Source organism: Pezoporus occidentalis, unplaced genomic scaffold, assembly GCF_034315485.1.
Source record: "Pezoporus occidentalis ecotype Australia unplaced genomic scaffold, CSIRO_AGI_Poc_V1 ctg11, whole genome shotgun sequence".
NCBI lineage: Eukaryota > Metazoa > Chordata > Aves > Psittaciformes > Psittacidae > Pezoporus > Pezoporus occidentalis.
The window spans coordinates 13,558,839-13,573,276 of NW_026912886.1; the positions used below are offsets into that span (position 1 = coordinate 13,558,839).

Here is a 14,438-nt window from a genome sequence, read left to right on the forward strand (position 1 = left end):
ATAATGAAAGTGATAATTTTTAGTGTTACTGGAAGACTGTTTTACCTCTGTCAGAAAAGCTTGGCTGTAATGCGAAATCTCTATTATACCAGGACCAACTAGATAAATTAAAGTGATGAGCGTACACCTGCTACTTTAGTCCTATTTTCTGCAGAATGTCAGTAAATTTAGCTTATAGGACTGTTAAACTAAAAAGATGTGGGGTGAAATCCTTACTGAATTTAGAAGGATAAAACCATTCACTACCCATGTTTGCAAAGTTTATTTCCAGTTGTCTAAATGAAAGTTAGAGAATTCAACTGTTTTTACTGTCATACTTCCCAGTATTCCATTTCACTATCAAACTGGGACCAAACACATATAATCAAGATTTGTCCTTTGCAAGGATTGCTGCTCTGTGTTACAGTCCAGGGAGGGATACTATGAACCAGGGCATCCTTGTGTTGGATCTGTGTCTCATCACTGTTTATTCCTAAATATGCCAGTTCAGTTCTGCTACTGGGTGTAGAGACACAAAGTCCAGCCTGTGCCTCATTCTGCCAGCTTTGTTTCTCATCCAGAAAAACATGAGCAGCTGCCAGGACTGGGTTCAACAAGGAGTGACTCAGTTTTGGAACTTACTGCATTTATTTGTGGCTTAATGACATTGCAGCAAGTAAAATTAATGGTTAAGCTCAGTTCAAGACCTAAGAACTAGATGAAGTTTTCTAGTGGAGGTACACGCTCTCACCAAAACACAAAAACCCCACGAGGGTACATTGCTTGCCTTCTTGGTCTAATAGTCTGTCTGTACAGATTTCCCCACAGCTCTAAGAAGGCTGCTGATAATTGTTTTTCAGTGAAACAGACTCTAGACTGATTTCAGATCTAATCCCCAGTCAATTTGACATTTTTATCTGACATATAGTTTGAAGGAAAAGTCCGCACAAGTGGCAAATGGTTTCTCTTCTTCGGAAAGGCTGGGAACAGTATGATTTATTTTCCTTCATTCCCACTGAAGCTTACAGGCGTTTTTCTCATACTGATGCTGTTAGGGATATGATAGACATGAAATCTACAAAGTTGGTAGCATATCATGAATTGGTTTGTTTTCTACACTGTGTTCCTTCCAGGTGTCATAGAAACAGAAAGTAAAATGCCACTAAGAAGCTGTATTCTGACCCAGTGCATCCTTTCTCATTGAAAGTATACAGTTATCTCAGCCTGGGTTTCTTAAAAATTAGGTTCGTGGTCCATACAAAGGAGGAGAACATCCATCTGCAATGTATATAGTAACCCATTTTTTTTTGTGGAAGGAGGTAAATATACAATAAATTGACATTTGCATTGGATGGCTGTTGTTTTAATGTTCCCCTCCTTTACTCCTAAATTTGTTTCTGAGAACAAGCGCATGTGGCTACTGTGGCATTCACCTGTGCTGCAGTGCACTCTGAAATTCAGCACTCTAAATAAAAAGACAAACGTCTGAAGCCTACACTGCCACGTCTGTGCCAGGTGAAGATAAATGTGGCTCAGCTTCCTCCCTGCTCTGACCAGCCTGCTTTTAAAAGACATATTTATAATTCCCATCACCTGAAAAAGTCCAGATTTGCTTTTTAATTGAGAAAGCCCACGTGCTCATATAAATGCTTAAAAATCTTTTAAAATCACGTGATTTAATGTAGTCAAGGTAACCCATGCAAAAGAAGAGCCGCTTGGCAGACTACATTTCCCAGGATCCCACCTAGGTGGAAGCAGAGGGCACAACCTGCTCCCAGGTATAAATGCTCACATGTGAGTGCCCGAGGGCACAGTTGGAGCCTGTTTGGGGTAGCTGGTTGCTGGTTTTGGCGCAGAGACAGTTGCGCGGCTCCAGTGCGCCTGTGTGAAGGTAACTTTCTGGCAATTATTACACGTTTTTCCAATGTCTAATTGCTTCCTTCAGTATCTACTTTTCTTTTAATTAATGCTTTTGCTCTTCTAAGAGCCATAAAAGCATGTACTTTTTAAAATATCCTGTTTCTTTGTGCTCACTGCTCCATGTTTTGCTGTAAGCTCTGTGTATGTCCTGTGCTATCGTAAGACAAGAAATGTCCTCCTGGCTCTCCTGTTGAAGTTGGTTGTAACAGAGTTGTGAGTACCTGTGTTTCTGGTGGCAGGTATTTATACTCCTTGGTCTAGGCAGTGAATGCTGTAACTACAATAAGCTGCTTCATCCTAATAAGTATTAGGTTGTGAGCTAGTTAATTTCAGATGCTTCTGTGCCTGTGAACAGTGATACCCAGGGGTGGTGGTGGCTTCAGGGGTGCCAGGGGAGAGTGTTAAAGATCAGTTTCTTTGAAGTCTTTGCTTCCTTACTGGTTCCCCTGCCTTAGTTTTTGGGAGAGAGTGAGAACACATCCTAGTCCATCCTGCTCAGACATGGCCTGTCTGACCCAACGGATGCTGCTGAACTGCATGATTTCTACCTCTGGATTCTCCAGTGCAAGCAGCCAATTTATGGTTTCTTCCACTGATGAGGGAAGCAGCTCTTTGTGCCCTTTAAGCCCCACTCATAAAAGTCTGGACTTAATTTGGCCCATGTGAATTAGGCCTGTAAAAACAAAAGGCAGGTGATGTTTGCAGCACCGGGCTGACTGAATAAATCAACTCTATTATTTTCTTTTTTTCTTTTCTTCTTTTTTAATATGTTAATGTGATACAGTGAGCCTAAAATAAAACACTCATTAATGAAGGAAAAATAAAGCGCCTCATGAACTGTATGCCACAGCCATGCATGTGACACTCCTCCACTTTATTAGCCTGCTGCAGTACCTCACCAGTGATCTCAGCCTGCTGAGCTGGGCTGCCCATTTGTTCCCTGGGCTGGGAGGGTAATTAGTTCTTCATGCTGGCTGTGTCCTGGGCCTCTCCTGAGCAGAAGCTGACAGCCATGTGTAGCATTGTGATGTGGAATACCGGTCGTTAGGGACAGAGCTGAGATTACCTATCTTATTTCCTTTCTGACCTTAGGTCAGAACTGAAGCACAGTCCCCGAGGTGAAGGGCTTTTGCTTTGTACCTAACACCACCATGCTAACTAGCTCCCTCAGAGCTGGCACCTTAGGGAGACAGCAAATCTAAAATAAACATCATAACTAACACACGTAATGTGAATGAAATGGCCCTCTCTGAACAGAAACACACCGCCATTTTTGGCCAGTGTTACCAGGAAGGCAAAGAGAGACTTCAGTATGTGTGTTTTGACACTTGCATTAGTTGTAGTCTCAAGTCCATGTTCCTTATGCTGGTTTCATGGTGTAATTCCAAAGGGGAGAAAGAAACAAACCCAAATGTGCCTAAGTCAAAGACTACTTTATTTCTGGTGTAGAAAGAGTGTAACAGGGACTGATATTTCCCCACTGCAGGAAGTTCCAGAGTGTTACAGAGTTCTGTGAGTATAGGAGAAAGCTGCTGTGGGATTTTTGGAGAAAATATTGCTATGCCATGGCTATGCTCTCTGGCAGTCAAGATCACTGACTCCTACCTGAAGAGGTCTTCCTGTGGCATACAGCGGGGGATAGGGAGGCTCTGAAAGAAATGAGGCAACTGATGGAGCAAGGAGATGGCACCAGGGACCTGACAGAGAAAGGAAGGAAAAGAAAGAAGAACAGTTAGGCAGGTTTCTGGTAACAGTGGCCCAGAGTAGCCATGAGCCTGGGCTAAAGTGAGATGGCTGCTCTGCAATTATTTTCTCTTGGCTCCCCTTAGAACTTATGGGACCCAAGGAAGTCCTAACTATACCATTATAAGCAATACACATTATCAATTCAATCTTCCTAATAATCTGGCTCTAATGTGATTATTTCAGAATTAAAGAATCACATGCAAAGGAATATTCCCCCCCCGCCCCTTTTTTTGTTTAACTCATTGTTCCATTACTGAATCTACATAATCGTTATGTTCTGAGTATGGCAGAAACCTGTGCATAAAAACAAACAAAAGCATATAAATTATAAATCACCTCTTAAAACTCAGAGCTGTAATTAAAAAAATATTTGTTTTACTGAAAATTGCATTCAGGAAATCTTTATATAAAGCAAGATTTTTATCTCTGTATCTATATAATTTAAGTAATACAATAAACTTGATTAGTCAACATTAGTTGAAATCAGGAAATATCATGAGGAATTTAATAGTAGTGACTATTTTGTCACAATTCAGTATGTTATTTTACAGCTGGCTTCTACCACTGCTGGTAGGTAACTATGTGATATATAACTTGCAAGCAGTCCTGCTGTTTGTTACTGGCAATTAATTTCTCTGGTGCCTTTCTTCCATTCAGGCCAGGCCTTTATGTTCCAAATCCAGCTATTCTAATACTCCCCACTTCTGCTGTGTAGAAAAGACTCAGACTGACAGATTATCGCAGGGCAGTTAAGCATGTAATTGCTCAAATGAGTTAAAATCCCTTCAAATATCTGTCTTTGTACCTCATCACACCACTTCATGGACTCAAATATTTGACAATTGATGAAGATAAACTAAAAGGATCTTCATTAGCTACCAACCACCGTGACAAGCTTCTTTCAGCTAAAGGCTGGTGAAGTTTGGGACTTATTATCTACTTAAAAACTGCAGGAAAGCAGAAAAATACTTCAGTGTACTTTAGACCAGAGAAAACTAGAAGCTTACGTGGTAGCTGGGGTCAAACAAAACTGTGGTTTGCTAATCTAGAGCTGTACTTATTACAAATGTGCAGTAAAATACCCGTGGAATCTTACAGGATAAAAACATAAAGAAAGTAGTTCAAGCTTCTGGTAGCAGCAATCACCACAAACTCCCAGCTAATAGCAAATACCGTGATCTTATTCATTACACTATAAGTGTGCATCAAAAATCCATTTGTCAAATAATGCCCCCTTTTTATTGCAGTTTCCTTGGTGGGAATAAAAACTTTGACTTTTAGTACAGCCACCTGGATTTCAGGTGCTGGTTTTGAGGATGCTGGACATCATTTGCACCTAACAGAAAACCCAGGCCGGGGTGGGCTGGGCAGGCTCATTGCTCACATACAAGAGATCTGATGATGCCCCAAGTCACCTTACATCTTAACCACTTATGGTTTTATGTTGACTAGGAGTTTTACAATCAGCTGATCATGATGCTGAAGAGGACTGTTGAAGCACTGCAGGAATTATTGGATGAAATCATAGCTACATGGAAATAAGAGGGTGCTGGTCTGTTGCTTATCAGGGGAAAATGCTCTATGAGTACCTATACGTGTCCATGGCACACGTATGCTTTATTTTCACTCTTCTGCATAGCAAAGAACAGGTTTTAAAGTGTAAAAAAAGATTTATACCCCCTATAGGAAGGTAGGTATTTGACCTAAGATGAGGTGAAGTGGCATGAACAGACAACACTGTATTTAGTATGAGGTCTACTGAGACAAAGTTGCACTGTAGGGTTTTGTGAACAGGCTTTAAAGGGTAGATGAGGTTTGTACTAGGTCAGTACTTTATAAAGACACAGGGTGTTTTAATGTAAGAGAGATAACTGTGAATAGCAGATGTTTTAGGAAGTTGTGCGTTGTCTACTATTAGACCTGTACAGCAAAGCACAAATCCATAAGATCTTTGCATGAATCAGCAATAGTAAGGATGCTTTCCTGAGTCTCCTAGAAAAATGCATTATAATTTTATATTCTGTATCATACCTGCTATGAGTTTTTAAACCATAATAAGTATTTCCTGGAACAGTCCCAGATTTTTTGTCCTCAGAATACCATTCCAACACAGGTAAATCTAGACGGTGCACTCCCACAGGTTATGCAAAGGCTGCAAATAACAGCGTCATCCATTCACAGTCTGAACCAGGTGGAAGAATCTTTCCCAAACATATTTGTTCTCATTTTCCTTGAGAACTGGTAGTTTGGGGGTCGGGTTGTTGATGTGCCATGGTGCTGTTCCACAGGCATGTCCTTGCACTGGCATGGATTGCTCGTGGGCTGCAGCCCCTCAGGGAAACGTGCTGCATCGTGGGGTCCCCCTCAGGCATGGCGTGCCTCCGAGCCTCCGGCCATGTCCCCTTCGCAGAGCCTCCCTTGCTCCGTTCAGAGCACGCTGCCCCCTCCATCACCCCCCGCCTCTCCTCAGCCCCTCACACTGCAGGGCCCTTCTTTCCCGCTCCCTCCCTCAGTGCCTGCTCCCGGGCTGGCCGCGGTCCTGCCGGTCAGAACCGGTCGGGACCGGCGCGGGGCGGTCTGAGGGGCGGTGTCCTCGCTCCCTCACGACGCCCTGCAGCCTCGGCACCCAAACCGCTGCTGTTTAGACCCAAAATAACCGCTGAACTCTGTCAGACTAGGGCTTGCCCTGTTGTGGTCTGTCACTGGGGGTTGTGTGACCATATTCCGAGGATGGGGGGAAAAATAATCGTTGTTGCAGTCACATTTACCTAAGTAAGGGTTTCTTTGTTGTTGTTACAACCATCTATCATGTTTATTTGGAATGTAATGTGTTCTATAATGTGTGGAAGGTTTTTTTCTGCAGTGTATTTAATTAAAATGGTTTCTGTGGTGGTAAGGCCCTTTTTGGACCTCTCTCTGGCTCTGTTAAAAGGAGGAACCTCTGACAGACTTTCCTGCTACTACAGACTTATGGTCAAAGAAATTGGTTTCCTTAATCTCTAGTGGAACATTGGACTTGTTGCATTTTAATCTACCACCTGGAATTAAAATATAGTGCTTCACATTTCAGGCATGTTTCAAAAAGCATGATGCCTAAGAAGCTTTGGGGCTTGTTCCTTCAAGGGTTGGATATTCTTTCATGATCATGATTCTGTGATCTTATTCACCACCTGTGTGTTTGTTTGTTTTCATAAACAAACAAGAATCTGGACCATCTGCATTGAGTCATGATTCTGTGCTCTTTTAAACCTAAACAAGCAAGCCTTAGACAAAACAACATTATGTTTTTCCTAGATCCAGCCACACACTGATGATCTGAGTGACCAGCGTAAACCGTTCCACTCCTTTAATTTCCTTCCACTGAGATGAAGCTTGAAGTGTTCTCCAAAAGAATTGTGCTTGAATCCCCCAGCTCATAGTAAGTTAAACTTTACACTTTCTATTGAAGTTAATCACACTTTCTCTTATGAGTAAGAATGTTTTTAACATGAAACAATACTCCACTGAGGTTTGACAAACTATATTTTAATTGTAATTGATTTGTACCAAAAGATAAAATGAGTTAATTAGGGCAAGCTATCAGAATTAGTGACAAGGGAAATACTCTATACAGCTGGCAGGTAGGGGGTAGGAGATGAGAGGTTTTGAAAGGGAATAGGACACTGGCATTTTTAACCTCCTAGTACTGAACTGAGTAATGAAAATATTCTACCTCTGGCTTTTGCACAGAGTGTGTGGTTTTTCTGTAATATGGAGTCTAGATAGAGGTTGAATGCAGTCCAGAGATTTAATTGGATCTTACTGGTACTCCTTTGTATGGTATGGATAGTTTTTTGTTGTTCCATCAACAACATAAGAATGTTTCTTCGGTCTCAGTTTCTAGGTGGTGTAAGCAAGGTTCTGCTTCTATTAAGGATGCCAAGCTAAGCATGTACTATCCAATATGAGTAAAGCTTAGGAAACAGTTCTTAGTTACTGGTAATGTTTCTGGTCATATTGACAAGTTCCAGTTCAATCTGTTGTAAGCAGGTGTCACTTTATGGTGCTTGGCAGTGGTGTGCAGTATGTCATCATTATGGCTGTAATTTGGTCATGGAAAGCTTAGTAAAAATCCAGTTATCATGGTGGAGGCATTACGTGGGGTTATCTTGTCATCAAAAATATGTCTTATGCGGGCTTGTCATTGTGGTGACATAAGTCATGGACTGTGCTAAAAATGAGATGTGCGTTTAGCTTATATATGCTCTTCAGGGTGAAGTGTTATGTGGGTAGGGCTGTGTCAGCAATCCAAGGTAAACCCTTTTTCCAATTTGAGCATAACAATAATTGCTGTTGTGTGAAGTAATATATGTGTGTTGTTCAAAATGATGCTTGCTTTTATCTGGAAAAAATACCCCTTTTTTTTCCAGTTTTATATGGAATTATTTTCAAAGTGGGTTGAGGTTTTTCAATTAAAGCTGTTATTCTGGTGTCAGAACATTCAAAACACAAGAAGCTGTATGATATTTAAGCCAAATTTAAGTCTATCCCTTGAAGATTTAAGCCTGGAAAGATTGCATTTTAGAATGTCAGTTGCTATGTGATACGTCATAGAAGAAATAGTATCTCCAGGAGATGCTACACATCTGAGATGCATGTATGCAGACAGCATGTAACGGTCACGGAGGGAGCACTGTTTCCCTCACAGAACTCTTGCAGGTAATTTGTACACTTTTGAAGATACAGTTGGATATTCTGGTTTAATATTGCAAGGCTGAAATTTGATGGGAAAGAGCTCGGAAAGTTATATGTATCACTTCAGGGATGATGAGATGGTCTAATTTACTCTCCTTATGGTCTCTATCAGAAATGTGTCCATGCCAACATGATAGGTTTCTCATTTTATCTGTACATGATTCAGGTAATTTGGGTTCTGCTATTGTAATATCTGAGATAAAGTAATTGTTTATGAACATTGGTATCAGAGAAGACTTTAAAATGTTATGGAAGTATTGTTGCATGTGAAGAAATTACTGTTGTTAGGAAAGGTTTAAAATCTACTAATGTTAATTTTGCGAATGAATCTGGGCTATCTGCATATTCCTGTTTGGTTTGAGTTGCCTTGAGGCCCTACAGCAATAGGAAAACTAATTAATTTGGTAAATTTTTAGGCTAAATCTCTTTTTAAAATTGGACTGTTTCTAATCACAAAAATATACCCAGCAACAACAGAGAAAGGATCTGGCAAAATTTAGTGCAGCCCTCTGCATTTCACCTTTGTCCTTCTCATCCTTTTGTGGAGTCCTTTTCCCCTGTTACTGCTCTCCTCCTGCATGACAGGTGAGGTTGGATGTGAAATAGTCAATAAAGTTTCTCATGTATATTTCAAAGAACAGCAGTCAATTAACCTTGAGAGAGTTGGACATTCTCTTGTCTATAACAATAGGCCAGTACGCTAAATGCAATCAGGCTATGGGGACATACGGAAAAAGCTTCTGGCACTCACATACAACTAAGTCATACTGAGGTCCTCTCCCTGCTTTTGAAAACACCTTTAAAAATATATTACCAAGAAATCTTCTAATCTGTAGCAGAATTTCTCCCAGTGCACCAGGATGTTGGTATTACTATTTCAATAGCAGCATATTAAATTCACCTTTATATGAGCTTGAAGACGGACAGGGGTCATTGATCAGAGTGTGGCTAAACAAAACTTGGTCAAAGATGCAATGAGACGAACTGTCAGTAGGATGAGAAGGTAGGCTGGATAATCATCATTAATCTTTCTAGTGATGTGGCCAGATTTAGAGTTTTCAGGCTTTTTGTAAGACCAGGTTAAACTGCTTTGTAATTTAAAGTTTGTTTTTACCAGTGATATCTCAAAGACAGGAAATAGTTTTGGGAGAAGTGTCAATAACCCTGGACTTCCCTTTTGCATTCTGGAAATCTTTTAGTCTGTTAACACATACCACTGTCAAGTCAGAATTGTACCCGTTTTCTTTGCTATAATTGTAGCATTCACATTTTAATAAGACCATAGGCATAAAAGCAACAAATTATGCCTTTAAAAGAAGAGTTGCTATTATAATGACCTAACTTTTTCTTAAATCAAAGATGCAGAGAATATTAGAGTATGGTATGTTGATTTTTAGGTAATATTCTTTTCAGGTGAGGAGTCTTGTGTGTATGTATGTGAAAGGCATTTTATATGCAGGAAAGATCACACGAAAGTAGCAGAATGGAAATTACTTTTTCATATCTGTTAGAAAGAAACCCCTGTAGACATTGATATCCTTGCAAGGACTCATCTTCACCTTATATAAGGACTGCAGTCATCTGGTTATTTTAAATTGGTTGCAAAATACAATTATACATAAAGCAGCGCAGTAGAGAGCTATATCAAATGCACTAGAGCAGTAAATACTGTTTTCAATTAAACACTAATCTAAAGGATATTATTTCACTGTCCAAGACCTCTCCAGATTTTTTTTTTAAACAAACATGTTTTAATTACAGAATTTCATTTGCTGGCTCTGAAAGTTTGTCCTTTTAATGAAGAAGATACTTTAAAATTGCTCACTGTAGTTCCTTGCAGAAGGCCTCATTCTGAATTTCATTAAGCACACAATCCCTTTGAAGTGTTCTTTTTTTAGTGAAAACATTATGAGGCCCAGAGTTTGTGGTATGATACTGAAAAGGAGCGCGGGTTAAAGTCTCTAACGAGGCAAATTAGTACAACTCTGATTTAAATGAAGTTGGTAATTTACTTCAAATGGGACTCTGAACAACTATTTTAAAGTCTGAAGGTGTAGTATAAGACTTAAGCATTTTAAAAGCATATAAATATGTACTTTTCAGTGTCTGAATTTTGGTTCAAATAAGATATTCACAGAATATCAAATAGGCTTCTTCCATTCTTGAAAGTGCCTTGTAGCCTCTATATTGCTGCGGTACTAATTACACTGCACTTTTTAGAGGTGATTAAACAGGTATCTGGTAATGAGATTCAACTGTAAACTACTGCAGAAAAATGGGCAGGTAATTAGAACTCTGTTCTCACCTCAGCTCAACAACATGAGCAAACACACCTTTCCTAGAGGTCACTCTGGGACAGTGCTAAACACCACAGTTATTTGTGTATGCAGTGTGCGTGATGCTGAGCTGCCTGGATTTGCTGTACAAAGCAGCAGTCAGTTTTAATTTTCAAGAGGCATATGCACAGAGGTATGAGAACAATGAATAAAATATGTTTTTGGAAAGTTACTTTGCAGGTTCTTGTTGGTCCAAATCTTAAATTCACATGATTGGCAGCTATATGGCAGGTAATCTATATACACACTGATGTTGTCAATACAAAAGAGTAATCAATAATCACTGAATTCGATAATAATAGATAGCCTCTTGGGTCCCTGTAGTGGCAGCAGTTAATACTGACTCTCTAAAAGAAGCTTTTCCATGTTCCCTGTGCTTTCTGGGAAAGTTTCCCAGACAAGAATTTCATAAAAAGAATTTATCAGGTTCATATCATTTATGTATTTTTTAATAGTTTTTTCCTTGAATTGTTCAGTGTTGAGGGCTGTTAAAATGATCAGGTGTAGCAAGAATAAATTATTTGTGAGCACTTTTAAGGCTCTTATCCATTCTTGTGATTGCACATCAGCACGTTAGACCCACCTAGATCCAATCCTGTTCTTAGAGATTCAACACGGGGAAGTTAGGGTGGGGATGGCATTGGCTTACCATCAAACTGATACTCATGCATGTGAATAAAATGGCATGCTTAATTTCTAAAATAGAGGCATTTTGTCCTTGAAACAGTTATTTATGTTTGAGAAACATTGTTCTAAGTAGTGCTGGGTTTTCCAAACACCTCTGGAATAGGTATCCTAATTCCATTAAAGGTTAATAGGCTTTGTATGCCTAAACCCCTTGGAGCCCTCTGAAAATCCCACTTGTAGGACATGGCATTATTGGTTTAAACCATTCAAGACCACTTTACTCATTTGCTAGAAGGACCCTACAGATTTCTTTGATCTCTTCCTGAGAAGTTCCCAGTGGTTTTGAAGGTATAACTGCTTGTTTAGGAAGCAGAAAGCTGCCACACACGCTGTGTTTAACCCTCATAGCATGTAGCTGTTGCAATGTTGTGAAGAAACTACATCTAAACCTGTAGCTGATAGTTGGAGTCCAGGTAGCACCTTTACCATAATCTAATAATGTCCAGCCACTTTAGTTTTGTAATCTGTTCTGTCTCTGCTTGTTTCATCGTCCAGGACTATGACCTCAGGGACACTGCTGCTCCACATGAAAGATTACTAGGCTAAAATTAAAACATGTAAGAAACTTGTTAAATGTTGTCGGGGTTTATAATTTAAAACTACTGTGTTATTAGATATTGGAACAGCACAAAAGGTAACTCGTGCAAAGGTTTTAACCTCTGGCCCCTTCTATACCAATTAAAGTATAATGTATAATGAAATTTTAATCTCATATAATTAAACACACTATTAATTTTGTAAAACTAGAGAGGCTTTTTAACCTGTATTAATCTTCCTTTTTGAAGAAAATAAGTGTGTTTCCTGCTAGTTGCATTGTTAAATTTGTTTGTACAAGTTCGTAAAATATTTTCCTCTCTTTTCTCCAAGGTTAAATATCAAAAGCCAGTTGTTTGAGTTTTTTTTCTTACAAAAAAAAGCATTGTTGAATATCATAGTGTCCTCAGGGTAAGGTAATAGACTACACAGATTTAATTAATCAAGAATATATTTATACTGTAAAATGTCTAATATATCATTAAATCCTTTCCTCCTTTGCCACACAGAATCTCTGCTCAGAAGGTATTAAGATCTTAATAAGACTTATTCATTAATTGTTTTAACTAAAATTCTTGTAGTTGCTCTATATATTTGTGTACATACACACACAAACACATTGCTTGTAAGCATTCTCATTTTTCGAGAGTTACATAGCAAGATTTCCAATGGCCATTATCAGAATATGCCCTTATGGGACGGAAACAATATTGTAACATGAGACTGCTGATAAAATGTCTGGGAATGGTATAAGGAAATGTCTGTAGCCTAATAATTGCTTTCTTTAAAAGTTAAACAAAAATGTGTGGCTGGAAAAGACTCTAGGAATTTTGGGGAAGATGCACATGATAACTAATAATGCATTAAGGGTTCTGACGTTAGTGTATAATGGATAATTTGGACTCATTACTGGTGACATCTTGGTGTGTATCATCTCTGTGGCCTTGGTAGCATCAGGCTTAAAGCAAATGAAGCACAGTTTTGTTTTGCTGTGGGTAAGTGTTGTCTTCAGTGCTCAAGACTGTCACTGCTAATTCACTGGGACAGAACATGGGTGGAAGGACTTCAGAGTTTCTTAATGCAAACTACAAACTAATGCCCTAGCTTGCTTTGGCCAGTGCCTGCATGTGGTTATGCAAAATAAAGAAAATGGTGTCATACTTGTATCTGTTGCATTTTAATCCCCACTTTTTCCACCCAGAAAATCTTGGGGTAATACCCAGCGACAGTTTTAGTAACATGGCAAAAGCTGTTCCTAGAAATATTACCCACATTTCAGAATAGGCATCATGCTTGATGAGCAGTGTGACATTTTGGTAATGTTCTTGCCTTTCTATTTGAAACGAAAGACAGCATAAAGCTTAGGTTACCAAAGGAAGAGGATCTTTGGCTTTTATCGATACATTCACTAGACTGTCAATGATGATGGATAGCAGGCAACTAAGATAAATTAGCATCCTGTCAGCCCTGAATAGCCTGGCAAACAGCTTTCATCCATAGCAGTATAACTGCCCTGTGAGTATATGGTGCAACTGGGTAATCCATTTGGAGAAACCAAGTCATTTCTATGATGCTTCCTGGTACAGACAACAGCTGTAGGGTTTCATCACAAGAGTTTACCGATAGTACTACGAGTCCTAATTCTTGATGGAACTGATGTTTTGAGATTTGTGCTGAGGTTTGTTATTACAGGACTGGTGTTGTAGAACGATAGAAGGACAAGGTGATAAAATATCCACTGTTTGCAAGTTATGTAGGAACTGTGAAGCTGTTGATGAATGGATGTACCTTCAATATATAGAAAGCAGGATTGGAACTAGTGCATTTTTCAGGTGAAAAAGCAAGGTACTCATGCTTTCTGTATACATGTTTGGTTAAAAAAAATTAGTATTTTTCAAAGGCTATTGGCATAACATTATTTTGTCAGTTCTAAACTTGGTGGCATAGAAAAGCAATTGGAAGGATTGTCTTCGTCCAGCAGTGAGCTTTGGGAAGACAGCTGAAGGAATCTAAGAGATCAATTTAGCATTGTCCCTTCTGTGTGTAAAGCGAGTAGTCTCTTTATGCGTCTGCCAATTTATGGGCCTAGTCATACTTCCACAGTGGTCAGTAAAATAATTGGGCAAAGGCAGAGTGAAATACGTATTGTTCTGTGGGTAGTACAAAGCTCTGAACTCTACCATCAGCATGTTGCCTCATACAGCCCTATCCCACTTGGAGTCTTGTTTCCTGGGAGCAGTTCTTAGATGGCAGAATATCTGCATGTAATTAAGAAACAAAAAGTATGGCTTGCAAAAAAAGTCTTGTATTCATGACACTCAAGCCTAGCATAAGCTTATTTAAAGTGAGCATAGACACTGGAAAACATGGAAGCTAAAAGAATAGAAAACAAAATAGGACAATGGAAGGAGAGGGATTTCAGTAATATTAGAATAAAAAGATTCTGCGCTGGGCAAGTTTTCCCCAGATTACCTGCCTCTAATATTAAATTATTGTTTTCTG

At 39.3% G+C, this 14,438-nt stretch overlaps 1 long non-coding RNA gene across 2 annotated transcripts in view; it reads left to right on the plus strand.

Annotated features, from left to right (window-relative positions):
* Window positions 1–883: 883 nt before the first annotated feature.
* The window catches only part of LOC134170262 (uncharacterized), a 296,517-nt gene continuing 282,962 nt past the window's right edge, over window positions 884–14,438 (plus strand). Inside the window, exons 1-2 of one of the 2 annotated variants that reach the window (XR_009967181.1) lie at window positions 884–1,870; window positions 6,940–7,063. This is a non-coding gene — a long non-coding RNA (uncharacterized LOC134170262). Of the gene's footprint in view, window positions 1,871–6,203; window positions 6,418–6,939; window positions 7,064–14,438 lie in introns of those variants that run through there. The other variant, XR_009967182.1, reaches the window with a different exon arrangement.